The sequence below is a fragment of the Mustela lutreola genome, chromosome 6 (assembly GCF_030435805.1).
Source record: "Mustela lutreola isolate mMusLut2 chromosome 6, mMusLut2.pri, whole genome shotgun sequence".
Taxonomy (NCBI): domain Eukaryota; kingdom Metazoa; phylum Chordata; class Mammalia; order Carnivora; family Mustelidae; genus Mustela; species Mustela lutreola.
In genome coordinates this window covers 26,572,454-26,596,438 of record NC_081295.1, presented here as the reverse complement: position 1 = coordinate 26,596,438, position 23,985 = coordinate 26,572,454, and the positions used below count along the sequence as shown (strand labels likewise).

General features: G+C 36.9%; 1 protein-coding gene and 1 pseudogene across 2 annotated transcripts in view; one reads left to right on the top strand and one right to left on the bottom strand.

Moving 5' to 3' along the window:
• LIN28B (lin-28 homolog B) overlaps positions 1–23,985 on the top strand; it is a 137,741-nt gene that overhangs the window by 47,164 nt on the left and 66,592 nt on the right. The window lies entirely within an intron of this gene.
• LOC131833256 (cytochrome c oxidase subunit 6B1-like) lies at positions 6,573–7,691 on the bottom strand (annotated as a pseudogene).

The following is a 23,985-nucleotide window of genomic DNA, read 5'->3' as shown; positions in this document are numbered from 1 at the left end:
AGAGTAGGAGAAGAAACTGTAAATACTGACATATATTAAAGTGATTTATTTATTTTTAATTTTTTAAAGATTTTATTTATTTGAGAGAATGAGTGAGCAAGGGAGCATATGAACAGGGCAGAGGGAGAAGCAGGCTTTCCACGTAGCAGGGAGCCCAATATGGGACTCGACCCCAGGATCCTGGGATCATGACCTGAGCCATAGGGAGATGCTTAACCAACTGAGCTACCCAGGCCGCCCTATTTCGTAGTGATTTTGATGCTGTCAGGGAAACTTGTATATTGGACTCTGAAAGGAGATATGCTTAATTTGTCAAAGTGTTTATTATATATGAGATGAATATTAAACTGAGCTTGTGAGAACAGAGTATTTGTCGGACATCTTGAGGAAGTGCTTCTCAACAGAGGGAGCATTATACCTGATGCCTGGCATTTTTTTGAACACTTCAGATCACTGGACTAAAGGGTGAGGGGACGGTGTGCGAGGGTCCATTGAGGAGGTAGAAGAAATAGGTTTGGCCTTTAACTTATTGATACTGCGGAACCATTGAAGGATTTTAATGGATTTTAAGTCATTGAAGAATTAAAAGCAGGGAGTTAACTGGAACAGATTGTTACTCTAGATGGTTTCTGCTGCAGCGTTAGGTTGAAGATGGATTTTGAATAGGTAAGAGAACTGCAGTTTGGGAGAGGGGGTCAGGGTCTTAACTAAGGTAGTTACACTAGATATAAATTGGGAGAGAAGTAAAGTTAGGGAATATACCCAAAATATCCAAGACTTGGCAAACTGTTGGTTGTGGGAGATGAGAGAAGAGGAAGAATATGAATTACTACTTGATTTCTGACTTGAGTGCTTGAGCGATTGGGGGAGACCCAAGGATGGAAGTTGGAGAAGGAGATAGAGTGTCAAAGTTTGGGGGACTAGATACTGAATTTTGTTCTAGAAATGGGGAACATGAGAGCCCTTTGACCATCCATTTGGATATCTGTGTGGGTCTTCGAAGAGGGGTATCGATTATGGTTATAGGTTTAGCTAGAAGCCATCATATTTAGGTGGTCGTGAAACTAAGGTAGGAAAGCATCTTAAAAGAAGGAAATGTAGAGTTGAAGAAGCCAGGATCAGAATTTCCAGTAAATAAAAGGAGTTAATGACAGCCTTCTTTGTAATGTTATAAAAATATAAATATTTTGATCCACATGGAGCTTATCATTTTTTATTATTGAAATATTATTAAAATATAATTAACTAATAGTTTCAGTTACACAATAAAATGATAAAATGATTCAGTAATTTTATATATTATTCAATGTGCATCACAATGACTGTACTCTTAAGGAACTTACCTTTTTAAAAAAAGGATTTTATTTATTTGAGAGAGGGAAGGGCTGGGGGCAAACAGTGAGAGAGAAGCAGACGCCCTACTGAGCATGGAACCCACTGTGGGGCTCAGTCTCAGGACCCTGATATCATGACCTGAACTGAAGTCAGATGTTTAACCAACTAAACCACCCAGGCATCCCAGAAATTACCATTTTATGGAATTAAGGAGCAAATGTGTATGTGCTTGTGATGGAAAAAATTGTTTAACATATAAGTTAAATGGATGAAACATGGTATGAACTATAAGAGTATATACTGAAACTAAATACAGCTTCATGTTAGAAAATAAAAGAGACTTTTTAGATTTTTGGGGGGATAAGATTAAAATATATAAAAATGAAAACCATTGTAAAAATTAATGGTATTTGGGGCCCCAGGGTGGTGCAGTTAGCTAAGCATTTGACTCTTGGTTTTGGCTTACGTTGTGATCTCAGGGTGGTGACATCGAGCCCCACGTCAGGCTCCATACTCAGCAGGGACTCTGCTTAAAACTTTCAGTCCCTCTCCCTGTCTCTTCTGCGTGCTTGCTTGCTCTCTCTAAAAATAAATAAATCCTTTTTTTTTTTAAAGATTTTATTTATTTATTCGACAGACAGAGATCACAAGTAGGCAGAGAGGCAGGCAGAGAGAGAGAGAGAGAGGAGGAAGCAGGCTCCCTGCTTAGCAGAGAGCCCTATGCGGGACTCGATCCCAGGACCCTGAGATTATGACCTGAGCTGAAGGCAGTGGCTTAACCCACTGAGCCACCCAGGTGCCCCAAATAAATCCTTTTTAAAAAAGCAAATAGTATTGTTAATAATAAATATGTAAAAAAATGCCATCAGGAACTCACCTGAATAAAAAAAATTGGATTTATTAACTTGTAGCACTGGGGTACATGGAACCTTGAAGCATTTCAGTGAGAAGGCGTTAGAAAGGACTTCTAGGATTGGGGTTCCTGTTAAGTGATTTGGGGGAAGGTCAAGAAAACAGGGGTTTGATGCTGTCAAAAAGCAGAAGTAATTCTGTGATTGGGGATCCTAATAATTCTTTTGAAGATTTTATATATTTATTTGAGAGAGAGAGAGCACACGAGCAGGGTGAGGAGCAGAGGGAAAAGTAGACTCCCCCTGAGCAGGGAGTTGGAAGCAGGACTTTATCCCGGGACTCGGGGATCATGATCTGAGCTGAAGGCAGCTGTTTAACTGACTAAGTCCCCCCAGGGCCCTAGGGATCCTAATAATTCTTAGCTAGAAAGCAGGAATAACATCATGGTGCTAAAACTAGAGTTGGTAAGGAAACAGACATATTAGCCATGAAAGGGGAGTGTTTAACCATTGTTTGGTTTGGACAGTGTTGTTTTTGTCTCTGTTCACATAAAGTTAGAGTGGCCTTGTTTGATTTTGTGTGTTCTCTGAAATTGTTTATGTTCAAATAAAATGTTATGAACACCCTGGCATAGCTCTAAGTGCCAAGCCAACTCCCAGCAACACAAGACCTGACTGAGAGTGACAGGCTAACTCCTGGCTGTCCAGAGCTTCTTTTTGTCTTTCTTAGTCTCTAACAGAGGTAAGAGAATTCAGCAAAGTCTTGGTGACAGAGACAAATGTTAGGTGTTGTTAGAAGTGCTTTATGCTCTAGTAAGTTTATAGTTGGGGTATAGTAAGGATGATAATTAAGGGAACTTTGGAAGGATGGAAAGGTAAGGAGAAGAGTGACCAACTGGTGAATGATTTTTTTAAGATTTATTTATTTTAGAGAGAGAGGGAGGGGAGGGAAGAGGAAGAGCATCTTCAAGCAGACTCCCTACTGAGCATGGAGCCTTACATGAGGCTTGATCCTATGATGCAGGAGATCATGACCTAAGCCTCAACAAAAAGTCAGATGCCCAACTGACTGAACCACCCAGGTGCCCCAGGTGAATGGTTTTTAAATGATCACCTTTGAATATAGTTTAAATAGATTTCTGAATCAGATTATGGTATGATGAAATTAGTATTTGTGAACAGTACTATTGCCTTTTAAAATTATTAAATATCTTAAAATGATTTTAATGAACATTTTACCTTGCCTATAACTCAAAATATTTTCCTTCAAAATATTTGTCCATAAAATTACTATTTTGTGTTCTGAACTTTAAAAAATATCTGCTTAATATACCATCATACACTTTATTCTGTGTTTTGGTCTTGTTTGATAAGTATCATTGTAGTAGTTGTCGGTGAGGCTGTTTTCTCAGAAAGGGAAAAGCAGTAATATGGAGGATATAACAGATATTTGGGAGGAAGAATTAACAAACATCTGTTACTGATGTGATGGATTAAGGGAAGAGAAGAATAAAAAAATTTGAATCTTTGGGTGCCTGTATGGTTCAGTTCAGATGGTTAAGTATCTGCCTTTGGCTCAGGTCATGATCCCAGGGTCGAGGAATCGAGTCCCGTGTTGGGCTTCCTGCTTAGTGGGGAGCCTGCTTCTCCATCTGCCTCTCTCTCTCTCTCTGTCTCTCATGAATAAATAAATAAAATCTTGTAAAAAATTTTTTTGAATCCTTGAAACTGACAAAGTTGAACCATTATCTGTATACATAGTTTCTCAGTTGGATGATGTATAATAATAAAATATCAACAAGAGTTTGTAACACCCACCAACACTATTTCTTCAAGATATCCTGAAAGCTGCAAAATATACCTGATGGTTAAAATGATAAAGTATTTTTAGGTTGAGGATTGGACATTTGGTGACAATGGTGGAAAATAACAATGAGGGGCACCTGGCTGGCTCAGTCAGAGCACACATCTCTTGTTCTCGGGGTTGTAAGTTCAAGCTCCCACGCTGGTTGTAGAAACTACTTAAAAATAAAATCTTAAAAAAGAAAAATTTTAAAAATATTAGAAAATTATGATGAGGCTAGAATTTGCAATTGGTAAGATGTGGATACTCATACTGAAATCAGAATTTATAATCTGCATGTGGCTGGGTTCATCTCCTATAAAAATTAGTTTGAGAGCATTAGCAAAGACTGATATTTCTGGGTTTAAGATGTCTGGCATCCCCATTAGTGTTGGTAGTGCTCATTGGAAGGAACACTAGCCTTTTATCCTTAGTTTATTCCCCTGTGCTTGTTTGATAAGGTTGTCTTCTTTAGATGCCTTTGAAAAAAAAGTCTTATTTATATACCATAATAAACTAAGGAGAGAAAGTTTCTATTATTGGAGAAGCCTGATTATTGAAAGATTGTTTTAAATCTTTTTACACTATAAAAGTTAAAAGGCATATTATACCTAACTTATTTTAACCATATATATAAAATAATTTTAGATACGATATGTAATATAAATCCTATAACAAAATATTAAAATCAATCTAATTCATGGCCTGTAATTTTAAGAAGTGTTTTATATTATAAAACTCCATAAGGGAAAACCTAGAAATGATTGAAGTTCATTGCACTGGACTTCAAACCCATCATATAATTGAAATCCTGAGACCACATTTCATTCTTAAACAATAAAGTGCAGCTAAAAGAGGGTAACATTCATTAACATTTTATCATTTTCTTTAGATTTTTCAATGTTAAATTTTAATAGGGAATATACTTAACAATGAACATATACCCGAATAATTTAGGATTAGATTATTTATTTCATCTAAATTTACTCTTAGCATGGTAATTGTGACATCTAGATAATAATCAAGTTATTATTTGTGATTTAAATATCTTTTTGACCTTCACCATTTTTATAACTACCTTTTCTCTCCAAATGTCACAGCTGTGTCATGTTACAACTGCATGTATAAAAAATTAATTTCTTCTTGCTCATTCATTTCCTCTTAGAATCCAGTACCATTAGTCATTCACTAATGTTGACACTTAAAGTCAAATTTATATATAGATTATGTGTTAATTATAAAAGTAATGATGGCTGTTTATATAATAAGTGAAATCTTTTATTCCAAATATATTTTAATTTTATAAAGTACAAATTTTATAAAGTACATTTATAGATCAAAATCTCAGACATTTAAGTAAAGTAAATATATTAAGTATAAATTAAATATGGGTAGGTCTTTTTCATATTAACTGTTTGTATCATTAACCCGACTTCAATCTCTTGGAGAAACTTGTTAGGAAGTTGAAAGACAGAGTACAAATTAAGAAAATTATTTACAATACATCAACAAAGGGTTAATGTCATTGCAGTATAAAGAAGTCTTGTATTAGTAAGAAAAAACAAGCAACTTTGTCAAACAGACAAAGGACAGGAATGTAGAAATTCATGAAAGTAAAAATACAGAAACTAAACAAATAAAAGCTTAAAGCAATGTTTAACAGATGAGAGTTTGACATGTTATTATTATTATTATTTTAATGATAATACTTGATGCTGTGGAATATGGAGAGAAATATTCTCCTATACCTCTGGCAGAGATATATGCTTATGCAAGTTTCTACAGTATAATTTGGCAGTATACATCAAAAGCCTATGAATAGGATGGGTGTACATAAAGATGTTTTTTCATAGCACTTTTTATAAAAACAAAGAATTGGAAAAAACTAAATGTTTTTTATTAGATGATTGGTTAAATTATAAACCTCCATGTAATATAGCCAGTTTTTAAAAATGATGCTTTTTAACTTATATTGTTAAACTGTATTCAGAAGTGTCTTTGATTTCCTTGGGGGTACTTTGAGGACCAATGGGAGATGGGGAGGCTGAGCACAACTTCGTTCTGTCCAACTGGAGAAGCTTTGTCCCTGTTTTTTAATATAGAAGTTTCAAAAATTGAGAGTACACCTGGAGAAAAGATGGGAGTGGGGAGCATTTGGCTGCTAAAAAACACAGCCTCAAAGTGTTCAACGCAAAGGAAAGATATTTAGTTACCTTGTTGGATGAGAAGTAGTAAAGTATAAAACATTGGGTTTAGTGGGTCTCAATGTTTTAAAAAAATGTATCTCCTTCTATCTATACCTATGAGAAAGTGGAAATTTATGGTTAATAAATAGGGTAATAAAATCATAAAAAAATAGCAATAGTGATGTGATGGAATTTCAGGTGATTTTTACCTTCTCTTCTGTTTTGTTTTCTTTTTAAAACACATTTCCAAGAAGTATTTATTATTAGTTAAGCCATGATTCAGGATCCCAGGATGGGGATCGCCATGTACCTTCTTCACAACACTGGGAGAAGGATGGAGGGCAAAGGAGAGGTGGTTCAAATCTTGCCAGAAAATGTGCCTTCTGCCTGGTGGTCGGTCATCTGAGGTTGACACCCAGGCTATGGGGCAGAGGGACTTGTACACATACCGGTACCATTCACATGTGGAGACACCATCTCCTTTATTAGTCATTGTCTACTCATAGTGGTGGAAGTCAAGGTAGTTCTGCCAGCAGAACTTTATTATTATCTAGATTTTAACAATTATTATTGTCAATAATAACAATAATTATTATTATTATGTATCCTGGCCTGGTTCTGGTTGGGGAAGTGTCTCACAGGGGCAGCCCAGTAGTTCTTGATTTTAGTTTTGATGTCTTCTGCCGTGGTGCCAACTCCTACACACTACACAGCTCATAGCTCAATGTCTACCCTCTGTTTTCCTTATCTGTATTTTATAAAATGAACACATGCTATGTATGGAGATTGAAAAAAAGCAATAGCAATTACTTATAAATACTTTTTAAATGCTATCACATTTACATGCAAAGTCCCCTTTTAATATTGGCATGATTTAAGCATAAGATTTACCTCATGCCAGCTCCTGTTTTAAGCAGTTGACATGTATTAACTCATCTAATTATTATAACAACCCTAGTTAGGTATTATTAATATATACAATGTGAGCAAAGTCATGCTGCTGATTGAATCTCCTTGATAAATTATCTCTTGTTTACAAAGAATTCCATCTTACTAAACCCCAGCTCATATAACCAATTCCCATAAATTTTTTTTTTGAGAGAGAATCTTTTTTTTTTTTTTTTTTAAGATTTTATTTATTTATTTGACAGACAGAGATCACAAGTAGGCAGAGAAGCAGGCAGAGAGAGAGAGAGGAAGCAGGCACCCTGCTGAGCAGAGAGCCCGATGCGGGGCTCGATCCCAGGAACCTGGGACCATGACCTGAGCCGAAGGCAGAGGCTTTAACCCACTGAGCCACCCAGGCGCCCCCAATTCCCATAAATTTTAAAAGTAGTTTATAAGTACTAGATGTGAAAACATAGAGATATAGTGACATGTTTGTATCTATTTTGTATTTTGCTTGTATTTTCAGGCTTTTTTTGTCTGTTTGTCTCATCCTGTTAGAAGCCTTTGACTTACTATAACTTCACTCATTGCCACCACCATATGCAGATAGGAAACAGGATCTTCTAAGTTGATCAGATGCTCATCCTTATTAAAATATATATATATTTTAAGGATTTTATTTATTTATTTGACAGGCAGAGATCACAAGTAGGCAGAGAGAGAGGAGGGAGCAGGCTCCCCGCCGAGCAGAGAGCCCGATGAGGGGCTCGATCCCAGGACCCCGGGATCATGACCTGAGCTGAAGGCAGAGGCTTTAACCACTGAGCCACCCAGGCACCCTCTTATTAAAACATTATAGGGGTACCTGGGTGGCTCAGTCGGTTAAGTGTCAACTGTTCATTTATTAGCCGTGGTCATGATTTCGGGGTTGTGAGATCGAGTCTTATGTCAGGCTCTGCACTGGGCATGGAGCCTGCTTAGAACTCTTTCTTTTCCCCTTGTTCTGGTCCTACCATCTCTCCCTCCCTCTCTAAAAAAAGAAAAATAAATAAACACCTTAAAAAAAACAAACAAACAACCTTTTAGAAACCTGTTTGTGATAGCCCTGGCCCTGAGTTGCTGTTTATTTTTAAGCAAACTGAGCACCACATACATACAGATATGTACAGTGTCTACGTGCTGGGCCTCTGGAACAACATAGAAATCATTTGTCCTTGGAACATACACAAATCATGTGTTTTTATGCTTGAAGATGGCATTTTGTTTGGTATTATTTCCTGGCTTAGACTTCCCACTGTCAGCAAGATTTATGCCTGACTTATTTATGGTGGTAAGTGATTGTGTTGACCCATCCACATGTTCTCTTATCTGTGACCTTTGGGCCTCAACAGAGCTAGGTGAAAAAGCCAGGAGGCACCTGAGTGCATTAAGAGACCAATAATCTCTATGTAATGTGCTTTTTTCAAAAAATGAACAGATAGTTCATTTATAAAATACTATTTAGGTTTGGTGAGGGTTGGAAAGATTATAAGGGAAAAGGGTCGTTTCCCTTTTAATTAGGGAAAGGAAGAATTATTAACAGGCTAATGAAGGATGCTGAAGAAATGGATGGAGAATACAGGAGAAAATAAATATAGGGAAGTATGCTAATGAAAATATAGAAATTAAAGCAGTATTACTAAAAGGTGATGACCTAATCAGGGAAATATTATGATATCCCAATGAATAAAATGAGCCCTTCTCCACATTTTTCTTGATGCTAAAAAATCCATATCCCTGGCTGAAAGATAATTTTGAGACATGTATAGACAAATATTTAAGCATTAGAAAATCCATAGGTAATACATAAATCCATATGTAGTCATAAAGTAATGAAGCCCTTGCCTGAAACTACATGTGATTCTTTTGTCTTTGGTTGTATAATTTGTAGTAATGTAAAAATTGTTATTTGGTGTACCTGGGACCTTGCCTTACATGTATCCAGTGGAAAAATTAGAGCTGAGTTGTGGAACTTGTTTCATGCCTGGAAAGATCCCCTGGGGCTTCCTGACCCTTCTGTGATCATTGGAGCAGGCTGGGCACTTGAAGAGATTCTCTGATTTTTTTAGAGGAGGAGGGTTTGTTCATTCTTTGCCCAACCTTGTACCTGCTAAAAGGTTTTCTCCCATAGCATATAATATCCTGTCTCTGAGACAAAGATTGGAGGAAGACGGTTATAAAAACATGGAATTATAAAAACACTTCAAAATTATAAAAACACTTCAAAATTATAAAAACACTTCTCATAGTCATTACTCTGTGTTAATTATTTTACATTAATAGAACTGAACAGTATAGAGATATAATCTTTCCAAACCTTCTTTGCAAAGTACCTCTCAGATCTTTATGATGTAACTCTAACACTGTGTTTCCAAGATGTATTCACTAGCTTATGTGGCTCTTGAAATTTAAATTAAGAACAATTAAATAAAATATTTGGGTCTTCAGTTGCACTAACAGTATCTTGAGTGCTCATTAGTTACCTACACATGGCTACTTATTAGCTACCACCGTGGACAGCGCAAATGTAGAACATGTCTATCCATTACATAAAATTCAATTGGTCTGTACTCCTTTAGAGGAGATATAGATATGTATGTATACGTGTCTTTTGAGGAGGTCAGCGATGTTGCCTCAACCATGTCTTTTAAAGTGTAAGTTTATTGAAGAGAAATAACCATAGTTTTTTTAAAGTTGGTCCAAGGTAGTTCTCACAACTTTGACAATATATTATAATGACAGTAGATTAGCAGGTTAGCTAACTTTACTATGAGGAAGGCTTCATTCAAGTTAATCAGTCATAGAGATTTACTTTGTTTACCTATACAATATTTTAAAGTTGGGTCTCTGAGAAATATCATTATGTAGGTAGTAAAAAAGAATGCTTACTTCCAATATAGAAAATGTGATCTTGTCCCAGCTTTGCCACTAACTAAATGTAAGACTTTGGGCATTTTTCCTCCATGACTTAAGTATTTTGTAGCTAGAAATATACCTCATAACCAGAAATTTTATAACTGGAAAGTTATTATCAGAAATACTTTCTTTTAAGATTTATTTATTTATTTTAGGGAGCGAGAATCCCAAGCAGATTCCCACTGTGTGTGGAACCTGAAGCAGGGATTAGTCTCACAACTCTGAGATCACAACGTTGAGCCAAAAACCATGAGTCCAACACTTAACCAACTGAGCCAGCCACCCAGATGCCCCTGGAAATACTTTCTGACCTGCTTCATTCGTCTTGCCCATTCCCCACCTCTGCCTCTGGCAACTACTAGTCTCTTCTCCTTATCTGCGAGCTTGGAATTATGTTTGTTTGCTTTTTAAGATTCCACTTGTGCAATCACCGCATTTATCTTTTATTATCTGACTTATTTTACTTAGCATACTGCCCTCAGAGTCCATCCATGTTGTTGCAAATGGCAAGATTTTATTCTTTTCTTATGGCTCAAAAATACTCCATTCCATACACGCAGACATAATATATGTAAGCACATAATATGTGTCCCATTTTCTTAATACATTCAGTTGGTGGGCACTTAGGTTTTTTCCTCATCTTTGCTATTATAAATAATGTTGCAGTAAACATGAGGGCACATATATCTTTTTGAATTAGTGTTTTAATTTTCTGATAAATACCCAGAAGTAGAATTTCTGGATCATATGTTAGGTGTATTTAAATATTTTTGAGGAACATCCATGCTATTGTTCATAGTGGTTGTACCTATTTACATTCCCTCAACAATGTGCAGGGGTTCCCTTTTTTCCACATTATTGCCAACACTTGCTATCTCTTTTCTTTTTGAAACAGCCATTCTAACAGGTATGAGGTGATATTTCATTGTTGTATTGATTTACATTTCCCTGATGATGAGTGATATTAAACATCTTTTTATGTATCTGTTGGCCATCTGTATGTCTTCTTGGAAAAATGTCTATTCAGATCCTCTGTTCATTGTTCTTTTCCTTTTAAAAAAAAGATTTTACTTATTTATTTGAGAGAGAGAGAGAGAGAGATAGCAAGAGAGAGCAGGGGCAGGGAGGAATGGAACTCTGTCCCAGGACCCTGAGATCGTGACCTGATCTAAAAGCAGATGCTTCACTTGATCTTAGCCAAAAGGCCGAGAAGCGATTAAAGGCAGATGCTTAACAGACTGAGCCACCCAAGCACCCCCTCTGTCCATTTTTCAATCGGATTGATTTTTTGCAGCTGAGTTGTATGAATTCTTTGTATATGTTAGATATTAGCCCATTATCAGATATGTGACTTGCAAATATTTTCTCCCATTCAGTAAGTTGCCTTTTCATTTTGTTGATTTTTTTGGTTTTGTTTTGTGCCTGTGTGTGTTTTGCTGTGCAGAAGTTTTTTAATTTAATATAGTCTCATTTGTTTATTTTTACTTTTGCTGCCTTAAGACTTTGGGCATTTAATTTCCCAAAGTAATTTGAGACTTAATTTCTTCATCTCTAAATTGTACTTTTAAATAAAATATTTTAAAAGTCTTTTGTTGTAACAGTTAATTGCTATTACTTTTTTTTTCTGATACAACTTTTATAAAAGACCTATAAGTGTTTAGATTTTATTTATTTATTTGATAGAGACACAGCAAGAGAGGGAACACACAGGTAGGGGGAGGGGGAGAGGAAGAAGCAGGCTTCCTGCAGACCAGGGAGCCCAATGTGGGGCTCTATCCCAGGACCCTGGGATCATGACCTGAGCCAAAAGGCAGCCACTTCAGGACTGAGCTACCCATGTGCCCCGACCTATGGTTTTGAATGGAAGAGCTAATACAAAAAGAAAGAAGAGGTGTGTTGATGCTGCTAAGAGAAGGCTGTCCTTCTACACAATTATTTTAAGACAGCATTTAGCTGTGTAAATCACTAAACCGATACCAAGAAGTATAATGATTCTGTTGGTCTTAAGTTGTAGCAGCTTATCAAGATACTGCTTTCATCATGTTCATTGCTTCTCTATAAAGACCTTGATTAGCTTTGGAGTTATGTAGATCTGAATTTAGGTATTATTTCCTCTGATCACTAGCTCTTTGGCATTAGTGAGTTTACATAACCTGTCTGCCTCAGTTTCCTGTTGGATGGATGAAATGGTATGTTACCCTTATCTTTTAGAGCTTACAGCCAATTCAGAGGGATAGACACATTATTACAGTAATGGGTGAGAAAGTTTTGTTATAGATGTGTACCACATATTATAAAAACAGAAAAGAAGGTTATTTAACTGACCCCTGGCCATGGTAGAGAAGGAAGAGAAGAGCATAGTGGAAGGGTGTATTCCAAGGCAGATGAGTAGTGTGCGCAGAGACCCTGGTATGTGAGGTGTACAGCTAAAGCATAGAGAAGGAGTAGAAGGGTATGGTAAAAATGAAGCCTGGGAATATAGGCAAAGGCTAAAAAAGAAAGCATTCAGAGTTCAGACTTCATGCTGAGCACTGTGGGATCACACTGAAACCTTTAAAGCCTGTATTGATGAGCAGGGTAATGTGAACACACGGGGAGAGAAGGAGCAAATCTTGGCTTCAGGACGTTCACTCTAGCAACAATGTAGAGAATGGATTAAAAGCAAAGAAACCATAGGAAGCTTTTTTTTTTTTTTCCTCCCCAATTTAAGCGAGAAGTAATGAATTTTATTAGGAAAATGAAGGAGGGGAACAGAGTCTACACATATTAAGTAAAATTAGTATTAATTGGTGGTTGGTGTGGGGTTGAGGAAGGTGGAGATTTCTGTCTCAGGTGACAGAATTCTGACTCCTTACTTGGTAAGGAGTACATTAAGAATTGACTAGTGAGGTAATGCAGTGTATTTAGGAGGCTATACTTTGAAGCCTGGTTTAAAAATCCTGGCTTTCCCCTTCACTAGCTTTGTGGCCATGGGTATGTTACTTAGTCTCTTGAGCCTTAATTTCATTTATTAGCTTCATTAAAAAAATTTGCTATTGAGTATGGTTGACAGGCGTGTTTGATTTCAAGCGTACAACATAGTGATTCAACAATTCTACACATTACTCTGTGCTCATTATATTAAATACAGTCAGCATATGACAGTGTTACAGTATTATTGTCTTACCCATGCTGTGCTTTTCATCTCTGTGACTTATTTATTTTACAACTGAAAGTTGGTACCTTTAATCCCCTTCACCTATTTCATTAGCTTCATTTATACATGAGTTAATATGTGTGAAATGCTTAGAATAATTTCTGGCATGTAAGCTTTGTATGTGTTTACCAATAGTAGTAGAGGATATGGGCTAGTTCACTTTTAGACATGAGGGAAAGTTATATGGAAATATGTAATATGCAGTTAGATAATATGAGACTAGAGTCTAGTAGAGAAGTCTGGGCCGGAAATACCATAATGGAAGTTATATAAGTAGTAGTTAAAAAGGGAATATGGTTAAGGGTCTCCATTTGGCTCAGGTCATGATCCCAGGGCCCTGGGATCAAGCCCCGCATAGGGCTCCCTGCTCAGTGGGGGGTCTGCTTGTACTCTCTCTCTCTTACAGAAATAAAATCTTAAAAAAGAAAAAAAAAGAAATACCCAGGGAAAGCAAATATAGTGAGAGGGCCAAAAATGGAACATTATGGAACAATGATAATTTAAAAGTCAAGGAAGATGAGCTTATAAATGTGACTGAGGGGGAGAGAGTAGAGGTATAAGAAATAAAATTAGGTGGGCATCTGGGTGGGTCAGTTGGTTAAGCACCTGCCTTCAGCTCAGGTCATGATTCTGGAGTCCCGGAATCAAGTCCCTCTCTCAAATAAATAAATGAAATCTTAAAAAAAGAAAGAAAGAAAGAAATTTAGGCCTTTGAGTCCCACATGCCAAGAGCAGTGAAAGAGTGATTAATGCCAGGTGCTATAAAGCTGACAAATACGGTAAGACTGAAGAGTCTTCTGGATCTTCATGGAGGAAGTCAAAGTTTGACCTTAGTGAAAGCATTTCTTTATAGTTTGGTGTAGAAGTCACTTTACCAAGGACTGAGGAATAAATGGATCAGGAGGCAATAGAAACAGTGAATTTAGATCTCTTTCTCTGATTTTGTTTTTTAAGTTTAGTTTTATAAAAGTAAGAGTTAAAAAAAATCAAATAGTGGGGCACCTGGGTGGCTCAGTGGGTCAAAGCCTCTGCCTTTGGCTCAGGTCATGATCCCAGTGTCCTGGGATCGAGCGCATTGGGCTTTCTGCTCAGCGGGGAGCCTGCTTCCTCCTCTCTCTCTGCCTGCTTCTCTGCCTACTTGTGATCTCTGTCTGTCAAGTAAATAAAGAAAATCTTAAAAAAAAAAAAAATCAGGGGCGCCTGGGTGGCTCAGTGGGTTAAGCCGCTGCCTTCGGCTCGGGTCATGATCTCAGGGTCCTGGGATCGAGTCCCGCGTCGGGCTCTCTGCTCAGCAGGGAGCCTGCTTCCTCCTCTCTCTCTCTCTGCCTGCCTCTCTGCCTACTTGTAATCTCTGTCAAATAAATAAATAAATCTTTAAAAAAAAAAAAAAAAAAAAAAAAAAAAAAATCAAATAGTTAAAAAAAAAAAAAAAACCTGAGGTAAGGGGTGCCTGGGTGGCTCAGTGGGTTAAGACTCTGCCTTCGGCTCAGGTGATGATCTCAGGGTTCTGGGATCAAGCCCCACATCAGGCTCTCTGCTCAGCAGGGAGCCTGCGTCCTCCTCTCTCTGCCTGCCTCTCTGCCTACTTGTGACCTCTCGGTCAAATAAATAAAATCTTAAAAAAAAAAAAAAGCTTTAATGAAAGAGCAGTACAGAACTATACTACTGTACTATAAATCTAAAGCACAAGTTTTTTTTTTAAATTTAATATTTTATTTATTTATTTGACAGAGAGAGAGAGATCAGAAATAGACAGAGAGGCAGGCAGAGAGAGAGGGAGGAAGCAGGCTCCCTGCTGAGCAGAGCCCCTCCCCCCCTCCAATGCGGGGCTCAATCCCAGGACCCTGAGATCAAGGCCCTGAGATCAGACCTGAGCTGAAGGCAGAGGCTTTAACCCACTGAGCCACCTGGGCACCCCAAAAGCACAAGTTTTAATACACTCACTGAAAGATACCAGTAGAAGCTTCTGAAATCTGCACACATGCACGAAATTTGTAAACCTCGTCGTGCCAAGAGACATTATGGTTTCCCTAACTTAATTAAGAGCATAATATGACTTTGATGTTATAGATTTTAATGCACTTAAAAATATACTTAAAAGTAAAAATTCAAGTAAATTTTAGAGTCAGTGAAGCATTTCCAGAGTTTAAATTTGTAAAAAAAAAAAAATTTAGTTTAGGGGCACCTAGGTGTCTCAGTCAGTTAAGCTTTCAACTCTTTTTTTTTTTTTGGGTCAGGTCTTGTCTTAAGATGAGTTGTGAGTTCAAGCCTTGTATTGGGCTCCATGCTGGGTGTGGAGCCTACTTAAAAAAAAAAAGAAAAAAAATTTAGTTTAAAAAAATCACTCTTTCATAGGGCTTCAGATGGGGGGCAAGTAGTATTAGCTGTAGATAGCTGATGTGGTGTTTTGTATTTGTTTTTGTTTCCATTGGATAAAACAAAAAAGATAAGTTCAGAATCTTTAGTATTATATGTGCAGTTTGAGAGGTTTCTAATTTTTTGCCAGCTCTAAAGGAAAAGTAAACACACTTCTCATTGATTCATCTTCCCTGTACTTATCCCCATTGTAATAAAGAGTGAATATCATAGTGTTTTCAAAGCCAAATCAGCCCCAAGCTGAAGGTAGAAATTATCTGGGAGGAAAGGATCAAGTATAACTCCTCAGAAAATATGCATAAAGGGAAAGCATGATCTCTGTATCATTTTTTGCTTTAGTTTCATGATCTGTGTTCCCACGTGTTTTTCCCTAAATCACCTTCCTGCTGCCTTTCTGATTTGGGCATTAGTCCAGCAGTCTAGAGTGTACATCCTGACATTAATTCTTCAGATTCTCTCTGTAGATGACTATAAAAATATTATTCATTTTCCTTAGTCTCATTTCTTTTTTTTTTTTTTTTAAAGATTTTATTTATTTATTTGACAGAGAGAGATCACAAGTAGGCAGAGAGGCAGGCAGAGAGAGAGGAGGAAGCAGGCTCCCTGCCGAGCAGAGAGCCCGATGCGGGACTCGATCCCGGGACCCCGAGATCATGACCCGAGCCAAAGGCAGCGGCTTAACCCACTGAGCCACCCAGGCGCCCCCTTAGTCTCATTTCTTACTTCTTACTCATCTCTCTCTATTTCTCACCATCCTGCCATTCACCTTCTCTCCTTTTCCAATTACATAAGTAATATAGAATTTCAGATTGTAAGTCACTAGAATATTTGATTTTCTGAAATTTGTTGGTAATGTCCAATATAGTACCATGTACACATTGGTCTTACTAGATACTTTATAAATGTAATAATGAAAACCTCCATTTCAATTTAATACTTTTTTTAAAAAATCAAGTATGCCAAGATGTTTCTCACCCATGAAGTATCTGTTAAAGATGTACTTTTACGTATTTTTGAATAAAAAATTTGAAACAAAGAAGTTGATAGAATTTCAACAGTGAACACCATTACATCCAACATCTAGATTGTATAATTAACGTTTTCCTATACTTGTTTTTGTCACATAACTCTACACCTGTTATGTCCCTGTGGATCCATTAACCTAACTTTTTGATGCATTTCTAAAGAAGTTGCAGACATCAATTTACCCTAAATCTTTCATCATGCATATCATTAACTAGAGTTCAATATCTTTTCTGAGATAAAATTGATATATGATGAAATGCACAAAGTTTAAGTACCTTAAGTACCTTTCAATAACTTTGACAGATGTCTATACTTTTGTAACCCGAACCACTGTCAGGGTGAACATTATCACTCCAGGAAGATTCTGCATGTCCCTCCTCAGTTATCCCACACCCATCCACAGGCAACAATTATTCTAAATGTTTTTCCTACATAGGTCATATCTGTGTGTTCTAGAAATCCAAACAAATGGAATACACAGTCTGTACTCTTTTTGTATAAAGTTGCATTCACTCAGTATTGTTGGGAGACAATTTTCTCTAGCTCTCTCAGATTGCTGCATGACTTGTGAGTGGGGCAACGGCTCTTCTTTGTTCTGGGCTACCTTTTCAAGGATGTTTATACAGCAAACTACCTTGGAACACAGAGATAGTGTTTCCTTCCAGAGTAAAGGGCAAGCGTGCTTACTGCCCATTATGAAAAATTCAGCTTCCCTAAACTCAGTGTTCCTCTCTTGTAATGCAACACACCATGTGTAGGTTTCATTTGGCCTTCTTCCTATCACCCTGTGGGAATAAGGACTTGTAGAACCAGCTCAAAAATGCTGATTACTTGTTACTATTATTGCTCTGAATAATAAACTGTCCTTTGTCTCTGACTCCATAGTACTGTGCTTTGTAAGCACCTGTGAAATTCTAGCAGGCTAAGTTTTCACCTTTCATTTGAGGTAAAAGTCAAAGACCCTTTACAGTTTTTAAGAAGTATTGTGATGTGTATGCTAGTAGTTCATTCCTTTTTTTATTCAGTAGTATTCCATTGTATGTGCATAGCACAATTTATTTATCTGCTTTATTACTGAAGGCTAACCTGTTTTTAGTTTTTAACTACAATGGATAAACCTGTTATAAATGTTTCTCCACAAATCTTTGAGTAGACATGTGTTTTCATTTCTTTTGAATAAATAAATAGGAGTGTGAAATACTGGGTTATAAGACAGGTATATATTTAATTCTGTTAGAAATTTTAGAAGTTGAACTTAATCCCAAAGTAGATCTACCATTTTATATTCCTCCCAGCAATGTATGGGAGTTCTAGTTGCTCTGTAAAATACTGACTCCAATTCAGATTTGTGAAATTTTTCCCCATATCATCGAGCAAATTCTGTGATACCAGCTGAGGGTTATACAATCTACAGTTCAGCTCAATTATGTCACTGTCAGCCAGCAGTTATTATCAAATCGTGCAGGTTAAGGGATCTTGGTACCAGACTGCTCCCAGAACCCTACTTTAGATAGTAGTCCCAAGTCCACTTTATCACCTGTGCTTCTGATCTAATGGCTATAGATTAGAGTTTCCAGTGATCTCCTCCTTGGGTTTGATTAATTTGCTAGAGGTGTTCATAAACACAAAGAAACATTTTATTTACTAAATCACTAGTTTATTATAAAAGGACATAACCCAGGAATAAGCAGATGAAAGGGATGCAAAGAGCAAAGTATGTGGGAAGGGCACAGAGCATCCACTCCCTTTCTAGACACAAGACTTTACCACCACCTCCATGGGTTCACCAACCTGGAAGCTCTCCAAATCAGATCTTTTAAGTTTTTATGGAGGTTTCATTATAAAACCTACTACACTGACCTACAATACCTACATTGAGCATTGGTAGTTAAACTCAATCTCTAGCCCCCTCTCCACTCCCTGGAGCTTGGGGTGTGGTGTGGGTTGGGGCCCATTCTTAACATCCCCTGCTACAGTGGTATATTTTTTACAATTGATGAACCTACATTGATTCATCACAACTACCCCAAAGTCCTTAGTTTATATTATGGTTCATTCTTGATGTCCTGTGGGTTTGGTCAAATGTATAACAACATCTATCCATTGTTATGGTTTCATACAGACCATTTTCATTGCCTAAAAATCCTCCATGCTCTACCTATTTATCCCTCCTCATCTTCCACTCTTCCCAATCCCTAGAAACCACTAATTTCTTCACTGTTGCCATTTTACCTTTTACACAAAGTCACGTAATTGGAATCATACAATATGTAGCCTTTTCAGATTGGCTTCTTTCAAAGTGACTTCTTTCACTTAGTAATATGCACCTTGATAACTCATTTGTTTTTCAGCGATTAATAATTCCATTTTCTGGATATGTCACAGCTTATATATTCAGGTACTGAAGGACATCTTGGTTGTTTCTGAGTTCTGGCAGTTACGAATAAAGCTGCTATTAATATCCATATCCAGATTTTTGTGTGGACATAAGTTTTTGGCTCCTTTGAGTAAATACCAAAGAACACAGTTGCTGGATCCCGTGATGAGAGTATATTTGGTTTTGTTAAGATATTTGAAACTGTCTTCCAGAGTGAGTGTGCTATTCTGCATTCCCATTAGCAATGATTGAGAGGCCCTGGTGTTACCAGTAACTGTACCATATCTCACTGGTATTTGGTGTTGTCAGTATTTCAGATTTTGGCCATTCTACCAGGTGTTTTAATTTGTATTTCCCTGATACCACGTGATGCTGAACATCTTTTCTAATGCATCTTTGCCATCCACATATCTTGTTTGGTGAGGTGTACATTAGGTCTTTGGCCCATTTTTAAATTAGTTTGTTGGTCTTTTTTTATTATTGAGTTTTAAGAGTTCTTTGTGCATTTTGAAAAATAATTCTTTATCAGTTGCATGTTTTACAGAGCAAAAGTTTTTAATTTTAATCAAGTCTAGCTTATCAATTATTTCTTTTCTGTTTCATGCCTTTGCAGTTGTATCTGAAAGGTCATCACCATACCCACGATCATTAGGTTTTCTCCGGTGGTATTTTCTAGGAGTTTTATAGTTTGTGTTTTAAATTTAACTCAAGGATTCATGGCAAGTTAATTTTCGTGAAAGAACTGTTTGGAATCTTTTTTTTTTTTTTTTTTTTTTGCATGCAGATGTCAGTTAATCTAGCACCATTTTTTGAGATGTGTATTTTTAAGTAAGATCTAACTGAAGTGTATAATCTTTCAATTTCATGAAACATGAATATCATTGAAGCTTAGATTTGATAGGGATTAAAAAAATTTTTTTTTAGCCATCATGTATTAAGTATCTCTTATTTTCAAAGAGAGGCAGTAAAATAAGATTCTCCCACAATGAGAATTAATTTCATACAATTTAATTTATCAGCTAAGAAATTTTACAGAAAAAATTTTAAGCAATATTAAAACAGGATATAAAAGATGAACATGAATTGAGGAGACCTATAGCTTCAATGTTCTAAATATTCATATTGTGATTATGGTATTGAGGAAATAATGAAACGTTCTGGAGAATGCTACACTAAACTTCATGCTTTTTTTTTTTAAGATTTTATTTATTTATTTGACAGAGAGAGAGAGATCACAAGTAGGCAGAGAGAGAGAGAGGAGGGGAAGCAGGCTCCCTGCTGAGCAGAGAGCCTGATGCGGGGCTGGATCCCAGGACCCTGGGATCATGACCTGAGCCAAAGGCAGAGGCTTAACCCACTGAGCCACCCAGGCACCCCTGCCAAGCACTGTAGAAGGCATTTTACACTAGTTATTTGGAATCTAACCATAACTGTAGTAGATATTTTCTCTTTCTGGAAGATATTATTATCATGGGTTGACAGATAAAGAAACGAGAGCACAAGTTTGTTTTTTGTTTTTAGTTTTTTTTTAATATGTGTATGGTCATGCAGCTTGGGGTTGTAAGTAATAGAATTAGGATTCAAACCCAGTATTCAAATCCTTTAAACTGTGTATGCTTTAAACCTGTATGCTTTCCATGATGCCTTCTTAAATGCCATCCTAGTAGTGTTGCTAGTTTTAGTGCTGCCCTTCTCAGTTTTGAAGGACAGGCCAAATGGAGGGACTTTCCAAAGGCTTCCTTTCATATTCAAGGAAAGTAGAAAAATCCCATTTTTTATGTGAAATTTAGTGATTTGATTGGAGTTCAGCTGGATTTGATCTATTTAGGTAAAGGTCAGTAAACTTCAACTTCTAGAGTACAGCATGCATCTTTCTTTCTTTCTTTTTTTTTTTTTTAAAGATTTTATTTATTTATTTGCCAGAGAACGAGAAAGCACACAAGCAACAGAGTGGCAGACAGAGGTGGAGAGAGAAACAGGCTTCCTGCCGAGAGCTGGATGCAGGACTCGATCCCAGGACCCTGGGTCATGACCTGAGCTGAAGGCAATGGTTTAACCGACTGAGCCACCTAGGCATCCCCCCCTTTTTTTTTTTTTTAATTCTCTTGGGTATACTTGACACTGCTACCATATTTCTTTTAGTTTTTTTTTTTTTTCCCTTTTTATTATGTTATGTTAGTTGTCATGCAGTACATCATTAGTTTTTGTTTTCTTAAGGAATTTGAGTTAAGGGGCACCCGGGTGGCTCAGTTGGTTAAGAGGCTGCCTTCTGCTCGGATCATGATTCCGGTGTCCTGGGATCGAGCCCCGCGTCAGGCTCTCAGCAGAGAGCCTGCTTCTCTCTCTGCCCCTCTCCCTGCCACTCTGCTTACTTGTGCTCTCTCTCTAGCTGTCAAATAAACAAATAAAATATTTAAAAAAAGAAAAGGAATTTGAGTTAAGTAAGACCTAAAGTCTTGCTACTCTTCAATAAATTAAGAAATAATAATAATACATAAAAGGATAGTTCAACATTAGCTAAAATATATTCTACTTATGTCTACAAAGACAGTGAAGACACAGATTCTTTTCCAGAAGAGTTATAATAAAGGCTAGAGATCTGTGTCTATAACAAAAACAAGAGGTGGAGACTTACTCAGTTGTAGGCAATTTGTCCATGGTTGTACCACACTTATGTTATGGAGCCAAGGCTAGATCCCTGCTTACTCTAGTGATCTTTCTGTTGTGTTCTTGTGGGTGCAGGCTTAATTATCCTGGAGTATCTTGGCATGTAGATCAAAAGCATATAATCTTTGGAAGTCCCAGAATTACTTATGCATGTTGTATAATACCTCTACAACTGTATATTGTGTAATAATTAATTCCCCTTCATTAACGGTATAATTTTTCCACTACTACATTAGAGAAAAACAGTCTTTGCCTCATAAAAATATTGAAAAGAAACAATATATTTGAATTTTCATGAAGTTTTTCAGCTCTTTAATCTACTATTAACTGTTATACAGGAATCTGTGAGGTTTTGTATTTTTTTTTTTTAAACATACCTCTTATCACCCAGCTTTATTGGACTAGAATTCTTCTACGATTTAATTTTTTTAAAGATTTTATTTATTTATTAGACAGAGAGAGATCACAAGTAGACAGAGAGGCAGGCAGAGAGAGAGAGAGGGAAGCAAGCTCCCTGCTGAGCAGAGAACCCAATTCAGGACTCGATCCCAGGATCCTGAGATCATGACCTGAGCCGAAGGCAGCGGCTTAACCCACTGAGCCACCCAGGCACCCCTACGATTTAATTTTTTTTAAAGATTCATTTATTTTATTTTAGAGAGAGAGAGAATGTAAGCATAGGGGGAAGGGCAGAAAGAAAGAGAGAGAGAGAGGAAGAGACCCTCAAGCAGACTCCCTGCTGAGTGGGAGCCAGACTTGGGGCTTGATCCCACAACCCTGAGATGATGACCTGAGCTGAAACCAAGAGTCAGACACTTAACCAACTGAGCCATCCAAGCACCCCTACAATTTAATTTTTAATTATATTCTCATTATGCTGTCTTAAAAATGGAGTGAATCATTTAAAGTTATTGTTATAGTTAGAGAGTCAACTATCAAGATACTGATGTGTTCAAGGAATGATAGTAAAAAAGAAAGGAAAAAACCAGATTGTGATTTTTAGAGTTGTCTCCTAGGTGACTGAGTTAGATGATCCTTTCTTGGTGAAGCTCTTGGACCATCTTGTAAACAAGTATTACTATTAGAACACCACTATCCATTTTAACAGTGAATTGTTACATGGGACAAGTAATAATTTAGAAGAGATGATAGTATGACTCCTTAAGTGTTTTGCAAAATCAATTCCTTCTTTCATCTTTCAGATTAGTTGTAACAATCTCTTGCTGAGGTTATGATTGTACCTTGTAGCAGGCACCCCCACGTAGGTTGCTCATATCCCCCACACATCCACAGTATTGCCAAAGAAGTTAAATTTTTTAAAACACACATTCAATCTAAAACCCAGGAAAAAAAAAATCAAGTAGATTTTTATTTTAGATAGAATACAATGCTCGGGCTGGCAATTAAAATTTTCCATTATCTGGCTTTAACTAGCATTTTCAACCTCATTTTTGGTCACACCCTTAATAGTACCCTTAAACTAAGTTTCTGGTTATCACAGACATGTATTAATGATACTGCAGGACAAGCATGTGGTTAAACTGTTATGTCAGTTTGGATAATTATCTTCAGTCCCCATTAACATTTCTCTCTCCATGCACTAAAAAATGTACACTAAAAAATGTACATCTTACATAAAAGTTTTATGCCTCCACCCAGTATAGGGCCGCTCCTTGGCATTTCCCTTAGCTCTGGGCAATTCTCTTATATTTCATTTTTCTTCTTTCATTGTCTTTGTTTTCTGTTTGTTTTTAGATTTTATTTATTTATTTGACACGGAGAGAGAGAGCACAAGCAGGGGAGCAGCAGGCAGAGGGAGAGGGAGAAGCAGACTCCCCATTGAGCAGGGAGCCCAATGGGTTCCCAGTGGGTTCTGTCCCAGGACCCTCAGATTGTGACCTGAGCTGAAGGCAACTGCTTAACTGAGTGAGCCACCCAGGCACCCCTTCATCTTCTTTGTTATCTCTCCCATTTAGATTAGTCCTCTTTACTTCTGAAATATTTTCTCATATATTTCATTTTTGGGGGTCCTTTTTTCTATGTCCCGGGTGACTTTCTAATCTTTTACTTCCATCCCACTTGATTTCAACAATCATTTTTGACTTTATTAATTCTTTTTTAATTCTCTGGTTATGGTTGTTTTGTTTTATGATGTTAAATTGTTTCAGATATCTCTGGAGATACTGATTAGATGGTGCATGAAATTTCCTTTCCTCATTTATCTTGATCTTTTTTTTTTTACTATGCTGCATGTTTTGTGATTCTTTTTTTTTTTTTAAAATTTT